Source organism: Engystomops pustulosus, chromosome 2 (assembly GCF_040894005.1).
Source record: "Engystomops pustulosus chromosome 2, aEngPut4.maternal, whole genome shotgun sequence".
NCBI classification, from domain to species: Eukaryota; Metazoa; Chordata; class Amphibia; order Anura; family Leptodactylidae; genus Engystomops; species Engystomops pustulosus.
In genome coordinates, this window is record NC_092412.1 from 161,875,514 (window position 1) to 161,892,785 (window position 17,272).

The window sequence follows — 17,272 nt, forward strand, 5'->3', positions numbered from 1 at the left end:
CCAAAATTTTATTACGGTCCTCATCATGATTAGTATGTATGCATGCAAGACTAAATGAGGATGCTCACATGACAGCATATCATCATATAAAGATTCTGAGTCATTCAGGGCATCATAAACTCTGGGCTGCAAATACCAAACCAAACTATAGGAGGATGTGGACTTCTACTTATGTAGACTTCTACTTACGTGACCATGAAAATGGTCATTCTCTGGGGATCCCTAGCAGATAGATTGATCGTGTATTTCTGCTTCCCCATATTTTACTTTATTTTACACTGTTATGTTTGCACTGTATGTGTATACCTGTTGATTTCATGTTACCCTTTTTTGTACTGTATAATAACCACTTTGTTTGTAAGCACTGTCCTTTTTGATATTAACCCCTTCATCACATAGCCAAATTATAGCTTAAAGGAGTTTGCCCATGAAAGAAAATTCTCAAATTTCATTCCCCTATTGGGGCAGATTTATCAAGCTGTCTGAGAGTCAGAATATTTCTAGTTGCCCATGGCAACCAATTACAGCTTAGCTTTCATTTTACCAGTGCTCATTAATATTTTAAAGGGGAGGTGTGATAGATTATATTCTATCTAGTTCTATGTAGTGACAATATGGTTAGGTTATCAGGGTTCAGGTTTATATGCACTTTCACTTAGTTTCTAAACATTGTACTAGAATCTGACACTTGGAAAGATAAAGGAGACAAGAGATGACGAGATCTATGATGTGCATATAACATTCTGAGCACTTTTACATCTCAGCTACACACACATACTGTCAGCTCTATTATATACCTCTCTCCCTGTGCCCAGGATAAAGAGTTTATCTGGCTGTATCTTGTAGCTTTACTCTCCTCACACTGTGATGTGTACATGCCGGCAGGAACTCAGTGTCAGTGTGTGAGACTGCCGTGTTGGAATGCAGGGGGAGGGGCCCTTGCAAAGAAAGAGAGAAGTTATGAAGCCCCAGGCAAAATGACTGTCGACCCTAAAGTCAGAAGTTACAGGGTCATGCCTAGGGGAAACTGAAATTGTGTACAACAGGACTGATAGAGACAGGTTGTATTTCATAGTCATAGTTTCTACGGTTGAAAAAAGACACTTGTCCATCAAGTTCAACCAAGGACGGACAAGTGAAATGCTGTATTTTTGTTAATAACATTGAATTAGAGAATGTGTTATTTTATTTTAGAAACTTATCTATGTTGGAATACCCCTATAAAAGAAATCTACCAATTTTTATGCATTGTGAACCAAACATACCTTGAGAAATCAGTAGGGACACTGATGCAGAAACATATCATGTTTAATCCCTGAACTGGGTGGTTTTGCTCAAAAACAATTATCAAATTCAGGACCTTGGGAAAGCTGGGTGCAGGCTGGCTGCCGTGCATAAACATATTACTTCCACATACACAGGAGCTGCCTGAACTGTCCTGATAGGACTAATCAGCCTGAGCTGGATGACTCATACACAGCAGCTGGGGGATGGTGCAATGATTGATTACTTCTGTCTGTCAGGGACAACACAGTAATTAAGTATCCTTGGTTTATGCTGGGCAGGACAAGGCTGGTGCAGTGCAAAATTATGGGGACGAGAGCGCCTGGGCAGCCACAGGAGTGACAGAGCCTCATTATCATAATTTTATAATTGTTTTTTCAGCAAAACCACTCAGTTCAGGGTTTAAACAAGATGTATTTCTGCATCATTGAAGCTACAGCATTCTTAAGGTATGTTTGGTTCATAATACATAAAAGCAAATGTTTTAAGGCTCAGCCCCATTTTTTGTATTTTGACATTCGTCGCTTTATATGGTTATAACTTTTGAACACTTACTTATCAAAGTAAATTTGAGATTGTTTTTTCATCACATGTTGTTCTTCATTTTGGTTGTAAATTTTAATTGATAAGTTTTGAATTTATTTATTAAAAAATAAAAATGATGGTTTTTTGAAGAATTTGCCATTTTCAAAATTTTAATTACGGTATGTTGTTTTCAGGCAGATCATCTTACCATCTAAATAAGCTTATAAAAAACATTTCCCATATGTCTGTTTTACTTTTTCATAATTTTTTAAATGCCTGGATAATTTTTTGGATGTCACACAGCTTATAAATTGAACATTGGTTTTCCGTATCTTCAAGGAGATTTCAGAATTTACTTTTTGGGAATCATTATTGTTTATGACATTCAAATTAAATACAGTATAATTGGAAATCCTCTATATATCAACCCATTTTCAAATCTGCACCCCTCAAACTATCAGAAATAGCTTTTAGGAAGATTCTTAACCCTTTTAGATCTTCACAGTAATTAAATCAAAAGGTGAAACTTAGAATGGTCTGATTTTGTTGGTAATATGTTCATTCAGTCCTAAAATTTACACATTCACCAAAGATAAAAAGAGAAAAAAATTAATTATACAATTTCTTCAGAGTAAGGAGGCCCCCCCCTACATGTGGATGTCACTTGTATGGGCGCACAGCAGCACGCAGAAGGGAAGGAGGACTGTGCATTAGCTAGTTTTGCCCTGTAGAATTTAGGTGTTTTTAGTTTTATTATGCCGCATATAAAATATGATATATTTCATGAGATATAATATATTTGTTTTTCTGTTAATTTTGCCATGCGAGGACTTATTATTTGTGGGATGAGATTCATTTTTCAGTGGTACAATTTAGGGGTGGCTATGTCCTATTGCTAAATCCACAGTTCTCATAATAAAAAAGCCCTGTCGCCTCTGGTGATTAAACCTTGATTTCTCCAGAAGGAGACAGTGCCCCCTCGTCTTTTGATTTGATTTAATCTGAAACAACTTACCACCATATTTTTTGTATGGACCATTCATATATTTATGTTAATTAATCATGTCCCCTCGTAGTCATCTCTTTTCCAGACTAAATAAATCTAGTTGTTTTAATCTTTCCTCATAACTAATTATCATTATCATTTTTGTCGCTCTACGTTGAACCCTCTCAAGCTCCAGGGCATCCAGAACTGGACAGCATATACGAGGTGAGGCCGAACCAATTCCATATACAGTGGTAATATTACATCCCTATCACGAGAGTCCATAACACTTTTGATACATGACAAGATCCTACTGGCTTTAGAGGCAGCTGATTGACATTGCATGCTGTTATTCAATTTATGATTTACTAGTACCCCCAGGTCCTTCTCAACAAGGGACTTTGTTGTTGGATTATTAGCCTCCATGTGCATAACATTTATCCACATTTAACCTCATTTGCCAAGTGGATGACCAAACATTCAGTTTGTCCAACTCACCCTGGAGCCTATGAACATCCTCCATAGAGTGTATTACACTACACAGCTTGGTGTCATCTGCTAAAATAGACACGGTGCTATTAATTCCTACCTCTATATCATTCATAAATATATTAAATAGTAGTGGACCAAGCACAGAACCCTGGGGTACACCACTCATAACTGGTGACCATTCCGAGTAGGAATCATTGACCACAACTCTCTGGATACGATACTTCAGCCAGTTCTCAATCCAACTGATTTCTGCCAAACTAATAAACCTTATTTTGCCCATCAGGCGTCTATGAGGGACAGTGTCAAATGCCTTTGCAAAGACCAAGAACACAATATCCACAGCAGCTCCTCCATCCAGGCATCTGCTCACCTCCTCATAGAAGCAGATAAGGTTAGTTTGACAACTTCTATTCTTAGTAAACCCATGCTGGCTGTCACTTATTATACTATTTGATGTCACATACTCCATTATGTAGTCTTTTACTAACCCTTCCATTATTTTCCCCACAATGGAAGTTAAGCTTACAGGCCTGTAATTACTTGGCAGAGTTCTAGAGCCCTTTTTATATATTGGCACCACATTTGCCTTGCGCCAGTCACTTGGAACCACACCAGACATTGCGGAATCCCTGAAGATTTTAGACAGTGTTACAGCAATAACAGAACTGAGCTCTTTAAGAACTCTGGGGTGTAACCCATCTCGTACTTGTACACATTAATTTTATTGAGCTTATTGAATCATGTCTACATTCAGCCAGTCTAGTATATTACAGGATGCATGACCCGCACTGGCACCACCCACGTCAGAAGTTCTTTCTTCTATCTTATAAATGGGGCTAAACAACCCTTTAAGAATCTCCGCCTTCTCTTGGTCTCCAGTCACCGATGCTCCATTTTCAGAATAAAGGGGTACAACCTGTTCCGACCCATTATTTTTCATTGATATACTTAAAAAATGTCTTGGGATTTGTTTTGCTATCTTTAGCCACCTGTCTTTCATTTTGTATTTTGATTTTATTTCCTTTTTACATATTTTGGCAAGTTTTTTGTAAGTATTGAAAGCCTCAGGTGACCCGTCAGATTTATATTTTTTGAATGCCCTATTTTTCTCATTAATTGACCTTTTAACTGTAGCTGCAAGCCACGCGGGGTGTAATCTAGCCTGTCTATACTTGTTACCTATTGGAATCAATTTAGAAGTATAAAAACCCAGGATAGATTTGAATTTCTCCCATTTAACATTAGTATCTTCATGTGACAGCATCTGATCCCAGTCTATACCCTCTAGTGCAGCCCTGAATTTCTGGAAATGAGCCCTCTTAAAATTCAAAGTTTTGGATTTTACAACCTGTTTCTGCTTTTTACAGTTTAAGAGGAAAATAATTATATTATGATCGCTGTTCCCAAGGGGTTCCCGGACACTGACATTTTGGACAATCTCCGCATTGTTAGAAATCACAAGGTCCAACAATGCATCACCTCTTGTGGGATCTTCTACAAGCTGCACCATAAAATTATCCTGCAGAAAGTTGATAAAATGTCTCCCCTTCACAGATGAAGAAGAGCCCTTGCCAATTTATATTTGAAAAGTTAAAGTCACCCATTATCACAACGGTCCCCCCCCTGTGCAGCCCGCTCCATCTGTATATATAGGTGACCCTCTATTTCCTCAGAGATGTTAGGGGATCTATAAATTACACATTTTCTCAAAGCTCTTCTGGCTTTGAATTTCCACCCACAAAGTCTCAGCCTCCTAACAGTCTTCTGAGACCACTGACTCATTCACAATCGCTTTTAAGTCTCTTCTGACATACAGACATACACCACGTCCCCTCCTATTTGCCCTGTCTTTCCGAAAGAGTGTAAAACCTTGAATATAAACAGCCCAATCATGCGATGCATCGAGCCATGTCTCTGCTACACCAACAACATCTAACTGTCCCTCTAATATCAGAGCCTCAAGCTCCCCCATTTTGCCTGTGATACTTCTGGCATTTGTGAACATACACTATAATTTTCCACAGTTATTTATCTGATTTAAAGTAATTTTACTAGCACATATATCCTCACTAATGTTTTGTAACTTATGGATCTCCTTATCCACTACCTTAGTCCCCTCCCTGACCTGACTACCCCTTTAGTGTCTTCCTTTTCCTCCTCCCCAGATCCTAGTTTAAATACTCTGCCACCCCTGCTAGGATCTTCTGCCCCAGCACAGCAGCCCCCCTTACATTTATGTGCAAGTTATCTGTGGAAAACAGTTATCTGCAGATATTTATCCGAAGTTTCTGAAGTAAAACTGTTCCACATGCCCATGGAAAACAATCAGAGATCAGCTGTAATTTTATAAACAGCTGTGCAAAAATGAAACTTGAGCTCTGATTGGTTGCCATGGCCAACAGTTTTGCTCTCAGACACTTCTGATAAATCTCTCCATAGACAAAGTGACAGTTGGAGACAGGGTCAGTCACTGGAATGAGAGTGCCTGAGACAGACAGTCACTGGAATGAGAGTGCCCGAGACACACAGTCACTGGAATGAGAGTGCCTGAGACAGACAGTCACTGGAATGAGAGTGCCCGAGACAGACAGACACTGGAATGAGAGTGCCCGAGACACACAGTCACTGGAATGAGAGTGCCCGAGACACACAGTCACTGGAATGAGAGTGCCTGAGACAGACAGTCACTGGAATGAGAGTGCCCGAGACAGACAGACACTGGAATGAGAGTGCCCGAGACAGACAGTCACTGGAACGAGAGTGCCCGAGACAGACAGTCACTGGAATCAGAGTGTCCGAGACAGACAGTCACTGGAAGAAGAGTGCCCGAGACAGACTGTCACTGCAATGAGAGTGGCCGAGACAGAGACAATCTGAGACAGTCTATAGATACATATAAAATATTTTTTGTTAACCCATTCTATTTTGTTATAGCTAAGAGCAGTTATTTACTATCCCTGGCAATGCCTGAAGCTACAGCTATATCAAATAAAGACAGAAAACAAACTATGGATACATAAAGACTGCAGTGTTTATTACTGTTAACACTACTATAATAACAATAATTAAAAAGACTACCCAGTAAACAAGCTCCTGCCAGCATTAGCCAGGTAACAATCCCCCTATAATATTGCAACAGTTCAAACGGAGAGACTAGACCTACTGCAGCACTTTGCATATTGCAAAACGAGTTGTCTCCAGAAAATTCCCTTCCGAATAAAGCATCAGCGCCATCCAGACGTCTTTCTTTCTACATAGGGAGTTACAGCAAGCAATCTCCTCTTCTGTCCATTTGTCACACACCCTTGTTACCCCAGGTAGAGGGCGGAGACGCTGCAGCAGTTGCTCACCGTAAATGCCTAAACCAGTGTTGTGCCTGTGTATAGTACATTTCTCACTAAGAAGCACCCCTTTTTTTCCCCTCTTCTCTAGATTACAACAGTTCAATAATCGCTACAACGGGAGGGTGGGAAGCTGGTTCTCTAGGATAGCTTTGTTGCTTGGCAACACCAACTCCTCTATTTAAAGGTCTCATTTTCCCACTGAAGGCAGCTGCCAATCAACAGCTTGGCTACCATCTTCTGCCCAATTACAGAGCATTTCTGAAGCAGCTGCTAACACTGGATTACTTGATAGGAGGGACTACCTAGCAGGTAAGAACCAACTATATAAAATAATAAAGAACGGTCAGGGGAGAGACAAAACTGACAGAATTCCCTGCCAACAGCGTGTAGGAGCCAAAGAAACTATATGAGCTGTAAAAGGGGGGCATGCAGCCATATGTCCCCCGGTTTATTGCCACATATCTTTTTAAGAAACATAATGACCACATTTATCAAAACTAGTGAAAACTTCACTATATGCAGTTTGTCTGTAGAATGTGCAGAGTGCGCCAGATTATTTAAAATTGGTGCACAGTCTTCATTAACATGTTGAACCCTGCGCTGGTCTGGAAGTGTGCCCCAATTTTTTGGAGCACTTTGTTCATGCTGCTGAATTGTGGTGCACATCAGTAATAAATGTGGGTCAAACTCCAACTAAGCACAAACACGCCCCTTTAGGTACATTTATTTGTCTTGTCGGACACAGGGCAGCTGCACCACAAAACTGGCACAGATACTTTATAAACACGTGCACACAGTTTGCACTTTCTTTTCAGTGCAAGGTCAGAAAGAAAACTGTTCCAATATCTCTAAATCATCATCTTTCCGTGTATAAGATTGTCCATATATGGCAGCTGATTTCATATACATTCAATATATCCAATAAATATTTTATACACCAAATGCAACACATTCAAAGCATTTACTTAAATAAAATCTGTTGGATTCTACATTTTCCCTTGCACACTACAACCTCATGTGTCACCCCCTTTCATTCCATTATTACATTGGCCAGGACAAAACACAGATGTTGGGTGAACTGCAAAGAAATGATTCCCAATATATTGACTTTTCTTAGCTTCATTTTTATTATAGTCTATAGTAACATACATGTGAAAGAAAGTACATGAGATGCAATTATTTTCCTTGGGTTTTATCTCAGAATCAGATAAGCAAAGCATAAATACTACATATTTCATATTTTCTTCTTCCAATGAAAGAGCACAACAAAACAATTTTATTCAGGTAAGGAAATGAACAATGTTGCAATAAACGCTCTGTTATAGCTGTAAGTATTCTGTATGTTAATTAAGAGAATGCAAATCTTCCCTCTCTCAGAGAATGAGTTACTGGTTTAATAAGAATCACACAAGCAGACTGCAGAGCAGCAATCAAAATATACATTTTTATTTTAAAGAGCTCAAATATTCTAGCATTCATGTTGCATGAGCACTAACCCATTATGCCATGATTTTTTTCAATAAATCTGAGCTATTAACTTCATAATCTTGCTGTCAATGGTCATCGCCAGGGCAACCATCACATAAATACTGGCGTTACTGCCATGAGAGCCCCTTCATATCACTAAGGAAAGGAGTGCATGTATTGCCCGTTTTTTAGCACACATTGATTTAGTCCTTGTTGCGGCCAAAAATAATTTCATTTATTGTCACAGTTGAGCATTTGTAGCCATATTCATGGTCTCATACACGTAAATGCTGTTTTTGAACAAGTTGTAGCTCTTGTTTAACAGCTAACGCACATCCCCATTTATTTCTATGGGCTCAATCACACAGCCATGGTTTCTATTGGCAGTCTCACAACTGACACATGGACCTCTAAGCACAGGCATGGACGTTACATCTCCTTAATGCCCACTGGGTTAATAGCGGCTGGTTCCAAGGCAGGAGGTTCTCCTGTGCACATCTGCCCCCATCAAGCATTGCCGGACATCAGTCCTTGCTTCTTGTTGTCACCTCCTCCCAGTCCGGCTTCCTCATCTAGGCAGAACAGCACCACTTTTAGCATAGCCACGTGGAAACAGCAGCAAGCTGTGCTAAAACTCATCTGTCTGGACAAAAGACCATGATCACCCAGGAACTGTGGACTGGGATCCAGGAGCAGTCAGATGAGTTGCCGCTGAACCTCAAGCCTGACAAGGTGGTGTGTGACAACGGCTGGAACCTTGTAACAGCTTTTGGCTAAGCCAACTTGACACATGTCCCATGTATTGCGCATGTGGTCAACTTGCTGGTGCAAAAGTGGCCAACTCTTAAGACCTGCTGTAGCTGCTGCTTAAATGTGTTCACATTTTCAGTTTGCACCCTGATTCTGCTCGCCTATTTCTGCTGCAAAGGAACTTTTTAGCCACTGCCTCAGATTGTGATGTACCAACTAGGTGGATTTACACTCATGGCAGCTGACTAGCAAACTACAGTCTCCATATTGAGTAAAGACTCTGCATCGTGACTTTGTAAAGTACACCTTTTGATGGATTACATACCTGTTGATTTGCTATCTTGGTAACTGCAAATTATGTATATTGAATGAAGATGAATCAATGTGAAAGAACCTAATAGTAGTTTCCAGTAAGTTACATTTTCTTTTTGATGGACAGTGGTTATTGAGCACGGGAACACTCTGATGATTAACACACCTGGGCAGAGAGATGTGATCACAGAATGGTTGGTAACTACTACTTGGATATAACTCCCCAATAGGTGTCATAGCAGCTAATGGTGGTCCCACAAACTATGCACGTCACTTTTTTCTGTTGTTTTAAATTATAAAAATTGGAAAGAATAAGTACCATTTTCTTTACACTCACGGGTGGTATTTGAACAATACTCTATGGTTGTCCTGAATTGGTTATTAACCCATTAAGGACCACACTCAATTTTTACCTTGAGGACCAAGTCCAAAATCTGTAATAATGTGGTTATAACTTTAGAACATTTTAATTGAGCCAAGTGAATTTGAGATTTTTTAATGACACGTTGTACCTGACATTATAGGGAATTTTTTGTTGAAACGTCATTTTTGGCATTTATTTATGAAAAAATAGCAAATTTGGTGAAATTGAAAAAAAAAATTCCCCAATTTCAGAATTCTAAATGTTATGTTTTTCCACCAAATAGTCTTATCATACAAATTAGTAACTGTAGTTTTCCATATGTCTGCTTAATATTGATAACATTTTTTTGGTCATCTTATTTTATAAGCATGTCAGGAGGTTTACAATGCAAACAATTTTCTGAATTTTAAAGGACATTTCTGAATTAAATATTTTCAGGCAGCAATTTATTTTTATTTGAAAGTCCTATTTATTTTAGTAGATGATTAGTCAGAGAATACAACACTGATCTAACACAGGAAGAAGTAGGATCTAGTAGCTCAGAGGTGACATGTCTTCTCCTTCGGGTCCAGAATTGTCGTAAAATCTGGTTGCAGAATTTTTACGGCAGATATGTTCAGCTCTGGGAAGCGCATCCACAATCCATTATCTGTAATAATACACATCGAGCCCCCTGATGAATTTTATACTCTAGGCCCCCTCATGAATGATGCACACTGATCCCCTCATGATTTTTACATACATGCTGAGCCCCCTCATGTATTCTGTATACTGGACCCCCTCATTAATTATAAACATTCCCTCCCCCCACGAATTTTACATAGTGGGCCCCCTCATTATACACCCTATCAATTTTATAAACGCCCCCCCCCCATTATGTTTTTATACTGGGCCCTCATATTATACACACTATCCCTACATGAATTGTACACACTACCCCCCATTAATTTTACATAGGGCCCTCTCATCATACACACTGCTACCCTCCATGAATTTTACATAAAACCCTCTGATACACTGAGCACCCCCCAAATTCAACATTGGGCCCCCTCATTACACACACTGACCCCCCCCCCCCCATGAATTTTACATTGGACACCCTTATTATACACACTGACCTCCCCCCATGAATTTTGCATTGGGCCCTCCCATTATACACGTTGACCTCTCCCCCATGAACCCCCTCATTATACACACTGACCTCCCCCCCATAATTTTTACATTGGGCCCCCACTTACACACTGTCCCACCAAGAATTTAACATTGGGCCCCCTCATCCACCCCCCCCCCAAGAATTTAATATTGGGGCCCCTTATACACACAGCCCCCCCCCCCCCATTATTGTAAACACTGCCACGCTGCATGAATTTTACCACTGGATGGGAAGAGATGCATCTAGGGTCAGAGTGTGACCCTGGTTATACCCCTCTACCCCCAAAACCACTGACTGCGCCAAATTTTGAATTTTTCATCAGGCAGGCTCCTTGCATACAGTTCTATGACTGTCTTTGGAGCTCTACTGCCCTCAGATTTATTTAAGTGTCTTTTGGATCTTTATAAATCTCTTGGCAGTCTTTATATACTATGTTGTTTTTGTCTGTTGCATAAAAAGTCGCAAAAACATCAAAAGTCATAGCACATAGACCAAAGTGGGGACTGGCGTCATTTTGCGCCAAAACATGTGCCTAAATGGAAAGTTGCAATACATGATTTCAGTCCTAGTTTGACAACTTGGCTATTTAAATTTAATGAGTTTCTATAAGGGGGCAGCTGAGGGCCAGGGAGGACAGACAAGACAGTGAGCCCTAAACTGAGCCCCCCCCCCCCCCCAAAAAAAAAAAAAAAACGGTAACCTGCCTACTTGCCTCCAGTATCCTTGCTGATACGGGACAACCACAAGGGCAGTCCCTGCTTTAGCAACAGTGCGGACACAAAACAAGGCTTACAAACAAATAATACAGAAAGCAAGGTCAGGGGTCTGGGTCACAACACAGATGTCGTATTAGGTATAGAAACAGAGTTCAAGAGCAATAAATGATAGAAGAGATCAATAAACCAGAGTAAGTAATAAAACAGCAATAGCACAGGCAAGTCACATGGAGCTGTGTGAGGTGTAATTTTTTGCAAAATGAGCCGACGTTCTCATTGCTACCGTTTTGAGGACTGTGCGACATTTTGATCATTTTTTATTACTACATTTTTTATTTACTACTGTATCGCAGTATATGGCATTTCTGCTCACTATACATTACAATGAGCCACAGGCTCATTGTAATGCATATGCCGAAGCCATGTATCCTCGGGTCAAACGAAGATCCGAGGCTACCATGGCAACTGATCGCTGCCCCCCGATGACGTTCGGGGGAGCGGCGATCGGAGGTAAGATGGCGGCGACTTTGCCGGCGGCAAAGAAAAGGTTGACACCCGCGATCGGTGCAAGCACCGGCCCCGGGTGATAGCGATGGGTCTTTGCTGCGATATGCAGCAAAGCCCATCTCTGTATGAAGAAGGCTCAGCCCGTGAGCCTTCTTCATACAACCTTCACAGCTCCATGGCGGATATATCCGTCACGGAGCGTGAAGGGGTTAAATAAAGTCTTAGTGAGGAAAAAAAGAAAACAATGTTCTGCAGCTCTGTTCTCTTGTACACTTGGTTCCTTTCAGAGTAAGTATGTCTCAGATAGCCTTCTTGGTTTATAATGGAGGCGTCATCATTTTTCTCAGTGTTGGTCTTTTAAATATTATGCCAAGGATATGTTGTAATGGAGAAAGACAGTTTGTCCAACTGTTCACATGTGCCTTGTATCGAGATGTAGTTCACTAAATGCGTTTCGAAGGTTTTACCTTCCACAGCATTAATAGTTTGAGCATACCTTCATCACCACTTAGGCTATATTCACACTGCCGTTGCCCGCCCGTACCGTACCGTAGCGGGCAACGGCAGTGTACGGGGAGAGGAGGAGGTGTGCTGCACCGTACCGCTCCCGTAGGGTGCCGTGCGCCCATAGAAGTGTATGGGGGACGTATATCGGCCGTATATACGTCGGCCGTATATACGTCCCCCATACGTTAGTGTGAATGTAGCCTTATGCACAACACAAGTCCCCAGGAAAATACTGGAAAAAAACTGTTTCTCCAGATCCCTCACACAGAATAGAGATGAGGCAACTAAAAAGGGTATTTTTATTTTGTTTTGAGGCCCTTACTGCTGGTCTCATATCATTGAGGGCAGATAGCACAGGAGAGTCTTTCCAGATCAAATATCACTTCAACTGTAAGATAAACTATGTAATTTAGATCATTACTTGTATCTCTCACAAACAATTCATAGGATGAACTGCCTTTACATACACTTGAACAATCACAGTAGTAACATTAAGTATATTAACCCCTTGCCGTTCAGCGGCAGATATATCTGTCGCTGAGCTCTGGCACTTAGTGCTCAAAATCGGAACTGGACCGGCATTGTCATGCACGCGGTGCAGCTGTAACTAACAGCTGATACCCTAGTGTAACACCCCCTATTGTAGTGAGCTCTGATCATGGGTGTTTAAGCAGTAAAATGCAGCGGTGAGCGCAACCGCAGCATTTAACCCGCCTGCCAGGGGTCTCTCCCCCACAATCGCCCCGCCCCCCCCCCCTCTGGTGGCGACAATCATTTCCATGGCATCCCTGAGGTCGGATCAGGATCTTAAAGGCACAGTGTCAGCCTATGCATGTGCATACTCAGTCAACTCTGCTAATACCCTGCAATACTTCAGTATTACAAGGTATTATCATGAACAAGCAATCAGATGATTGCGTGTTCATGTCCCATGATAGAGCTAATAAAAAGAAATGTTCTTAAAAAGTTCTAAAAAAAACTGTTAAAAACCCACCAAAAATGATAGGTAATATTAATTATATGTATGTACTCCAGAATGGCACTGTTGCAAAGTACAACATGTCCCACATAAAAAAAAACCCATCAATGAGCTCTGTAGGCAAACAAATTAAAATGGAAGACGGTGATGCAAAATGATAGATTTTCCCCACATCAGGTTTTATTTTGCAAATTCAGTAAAATGTAAGAAAAAAATATATATACCCTATATACTCGAGTATAAGCCGACCTGAGAAAAAGCCTGGGGTGGATAACGCAGCCGCTTTTCTCTAATAAAATGTTTAGTAGTCTCGCCTCATGAATGAAATGTTCAGAGCTGCCCCTCCATTAATAAAATGTCCAGCAGAGTGCCCCGTCAATAATGAGCCAGCAATGTGCCCCCTTCAGAAAATAACATCTATGCCGGAACAAGAACTATGACGTCAGCAGGCAGTGACACTGCCGCGTCATAGTTCTGTGCCGGCAGATTGCATAGATGCATAAGAATCTTGTCTTCATGGGAATACCCTTTTAAGAGAGTGATACGCAGGATCAAAATTGATTCTTGAATATTGCGACTTATTTACGCGGATTAAATAATGTAGTGATGTATTGTTTAGCACATGAAATATATGCTGGAAAGTTAGAAGATGAAAATATCGTATATACCCGCGTATAAGACGTCCCGAGTATAAGCCAAGACCACCTGTAGTATATAGCCAGCCCCTGTAGTATATAGCCAGCCCCCTAAAGTATATAACCTGCCAGCACCCTGTAATAGATAGCCTGCTAGCCCCCTGTAGTACATAGCCTGCCAGCCCTTGTAGAATATAGCTTGACTGCCCCCTGTAGTATATAGCCTGCCAGCCCCCTGTAGTATATAGCCTGTCAGCCCCCTAAAGTATATAGCCTGCCAGCCCCCTAAAGTATATAGCCTGCCAGCCCCCTGTAGTATATAGCCTGCCAGCCTCCTGTAGTAGCCAGCCAGCCCCTGTAGTATATAGCCTATCAGCCACCTAAAGTATATAGTCTGCCAGCCCCCTGTAGTATATAGCCTGCTAGCCCCCTGTAGTATATAGCCTGCCAGCCCCTGTAGTATATAGCCAGCCAGCCCCCTGTAGCATATATCCTGCCAGCCCCTGTAGTTTATAACCTGCCAGCCCCCTGTAGTATATAGCCTGCCAGGCCCTGTAGCATACAGCCTGCCAGCTCCCTGTAGTATATAGCCAGGCCCTGTAGTATATAGCCTGCCAGCCCCCTGTAGTATATACCCTGCCAGCCCCTGAAGTATAAAGCCTGCCAGCCCCCTGTAGTATACAGCCTACCAGCCCCCTGTAGTGTAATGTCTGCCAGACCCCTGTAGTATATAGCTTGCCTGCCAGCCCCCGGTAGTATTGGTCAGCCAGCCTCCTGTAGTAGCCAGCCAGCCCCTGTAGTATATAGCCTATCAGCCCCCTAACGTATATAGCCTGCCAGCCCCCTGTAGTATATAGCCTGCTAGCCCCCTGTAGTATATGGCCTGCCAGCCCCTGTAGTATATAGCCAGCCAGCACCCTGTAGCATATATCCTGCCAGCCCCTGTAGTTTATAACCTGCCAGCCCCCTGTAGTATATAGCATGCCAGCCCCCTGTAGTATATAGCCTGCCAGGCCCTGTAGCACACAGCCTGCCAGCTACCTGTAGTATATAGCCAGCCCCTGTAGTATATGGCCTGCCAGCCCCCTGTAGTATATAGCCTGCCAGCCCGCTCAGGTCTGCTCAGTTTATTTTTTTTATATACCCGAGTATAAGCCGAGTGGGGAATTTTCAGCATGTAAATTGTGCTGAAAAACTCGGCTTATGCTCGAGTATATACAGTAATATATAAATTGATACACAATATAGATGTCAAGAGGTGCATATTGTAGTTTACAGGGTGGATTAAAGTATGGTGGTAAGTATTTGGTCCAAACTGCTGACAGAAACCTACATATCTATGTTACATTTTGCCTTATGGAAAAAACTTATTGGTTTCAACTTGATATTGGCTTTTCAGAAATATTGAACTAAAGTGTTTGTTCATTGGAAAGTTGTACAAACAAGTAAATAGAGAGACTGAACTGTGCTTAAAAGATCTACAGTTGTCAGTCACCATTAGAGAGGTGAAGAGGCAGTGGACGTTATGCTGGATGACTTATCCTATACCTGTGAATGTGAGAAATTTATTCTGTTACCTGAATTGACATTCATATTCTTTCCTTCGGTTCCAAGGCACCGCTATGGGGGTCTCATGCTATGCCAACATCTGCAAGCGGTTACTTAAAGAAAGGAAGATTTATGTATCACCCCACTACAACAGAGCAACTTTGGGGCAATCAAATGCAGGAAGCAAATGGCCTACAAAAAGTAAATTACAGATTTTCTTTGTAGACAGATTGTGCTGTTTTCCGTGTCTTATTGGCATGAATTGTACCTGTACAAAAAAAATCTATTTTTCTACATCCTAATGCTGCATTCACAGGAACGTATGATTTCTCCATTATTTCCGTGCCATATGAGCCTGTATATACATGACATTTTTCATCCATATGTGCATGTATGGCACCATATCCATACCGTATCCATATAAAATACGGTGGGCTGGTAAATAATGAGAAATTATGTTAAAAGCTTGCCCAACCTTAAATTTGGTCACCTGACCGGCCCAGACTCCATTTTATCTTTTCTAAGATTGAGGTTAGACTCTATTGCTGCTTCTGGTTGTGGTTTCTGGCGTTTATAGCGACTGTGATGTCATACAATCCTACAGATGATCTGCTCCTGGACTGGGCCCTTGTTCTGCAATGCTGTCTAGGCATATCATATCATCGTCGCTGAGCGGTCTAGGAGGGACTACTTTAGGAACCTGTATGCTGCCATGAGGCAGCACCAGGACATTATGTTCAGATGACTGTTACCTTGTATCCTGTAACCGTGGCTCCGGTTACAGGATACCAACATGAGACGGTCCGTCACACCCGAGGAATGGCTCATCGTGACACGGAGTTCTTGCTGAGTGTTTCCGCCATTTTGTTGATTGGGAGAATGACCTGCAAAGTGATATACGAGCAACTGAGCGCTGCTGAGATTCCAGAGCCAACTTCTGAAGACTGAATTCGGATATCTGATGCTTTTCAGGACTGGATCGGGGCACTGGATGGGAAACATATTCGCGTAAAGAAGCCGGCTCACTCAGGGACACAATTTTCCAATTTTTCAAATATTAACAATATTTTTCTTTAGTCTTGTTAGCTTTGACTAGAGTGACTACAACTTTATAATTGTGAATATTATGGAAGTTTTACAGATGCAGCGGTCTTCAGGGCTTCCAGGATTGGTGAACGTCTTCGCTCCAACCAGCTCACCCTGCCAGAGCCTAGATATCTACAACTACAGGACCTCCTGCATCATTTGTTATCATCGCTGATGAATGCTTTGGACTTTCCCGTCACGTGTTGCGACCTCGGCATGGTTTGGATGAACGGAGGAGCATTTTAAACTAAAGTTTCACCCGTGCAAGACGTAGTGTATGGACTCGCAAGAGATGGTTCAAGCTTAAAACTTAATTGACCCATGTTTTATTTTTGGATTTTGCAAGATTAAAAAAAAGTTAAAAAGGATTAAAAAGGAATGGTATCTGCCTGGGGTAGGGGGGCTGGGAGGCAATTGGCCACCTGCTCGCTCCCTTCATTTTTGTGGCGGTATGTCGGATTCTGGAAAATGTGTAAAACTATAAAAATCATTGCTTTACAATTTGCTTTGTCCTCTGAGGGGACATTTTTAAGTTTAGGGACCATGGCCATTCTATATACATCCTCAGGTGAGTCTTCACATCGCTGGGGCAGTTCATCCAGGCCTCCACCAGTGCAG

General features: G+C 41.6%; 1 long non-coding RNA gene across 1 annotated transcript; it reads left to right on the plus strand.

The window, feature by feature from the left end:
* The first annotated feature begins 1,776 nt into the window (after positions 1–1,776).
* LOC140116641 (uncharacterized) lies at positions 1,777–17,044 on the plus strand. Its single transcript, XR_011852878.1, has 4 exons — positions 1,777–3,677; positions 6,719–6,939; positions 15,635–15,769; positions 16,173–17,044. It is a non-coding gene; the product is annotated as an uncharacterized lncRNA (long non-coding RNA).
* Positions 17,045–17,272: the final 228 nt, after the last annotated feature.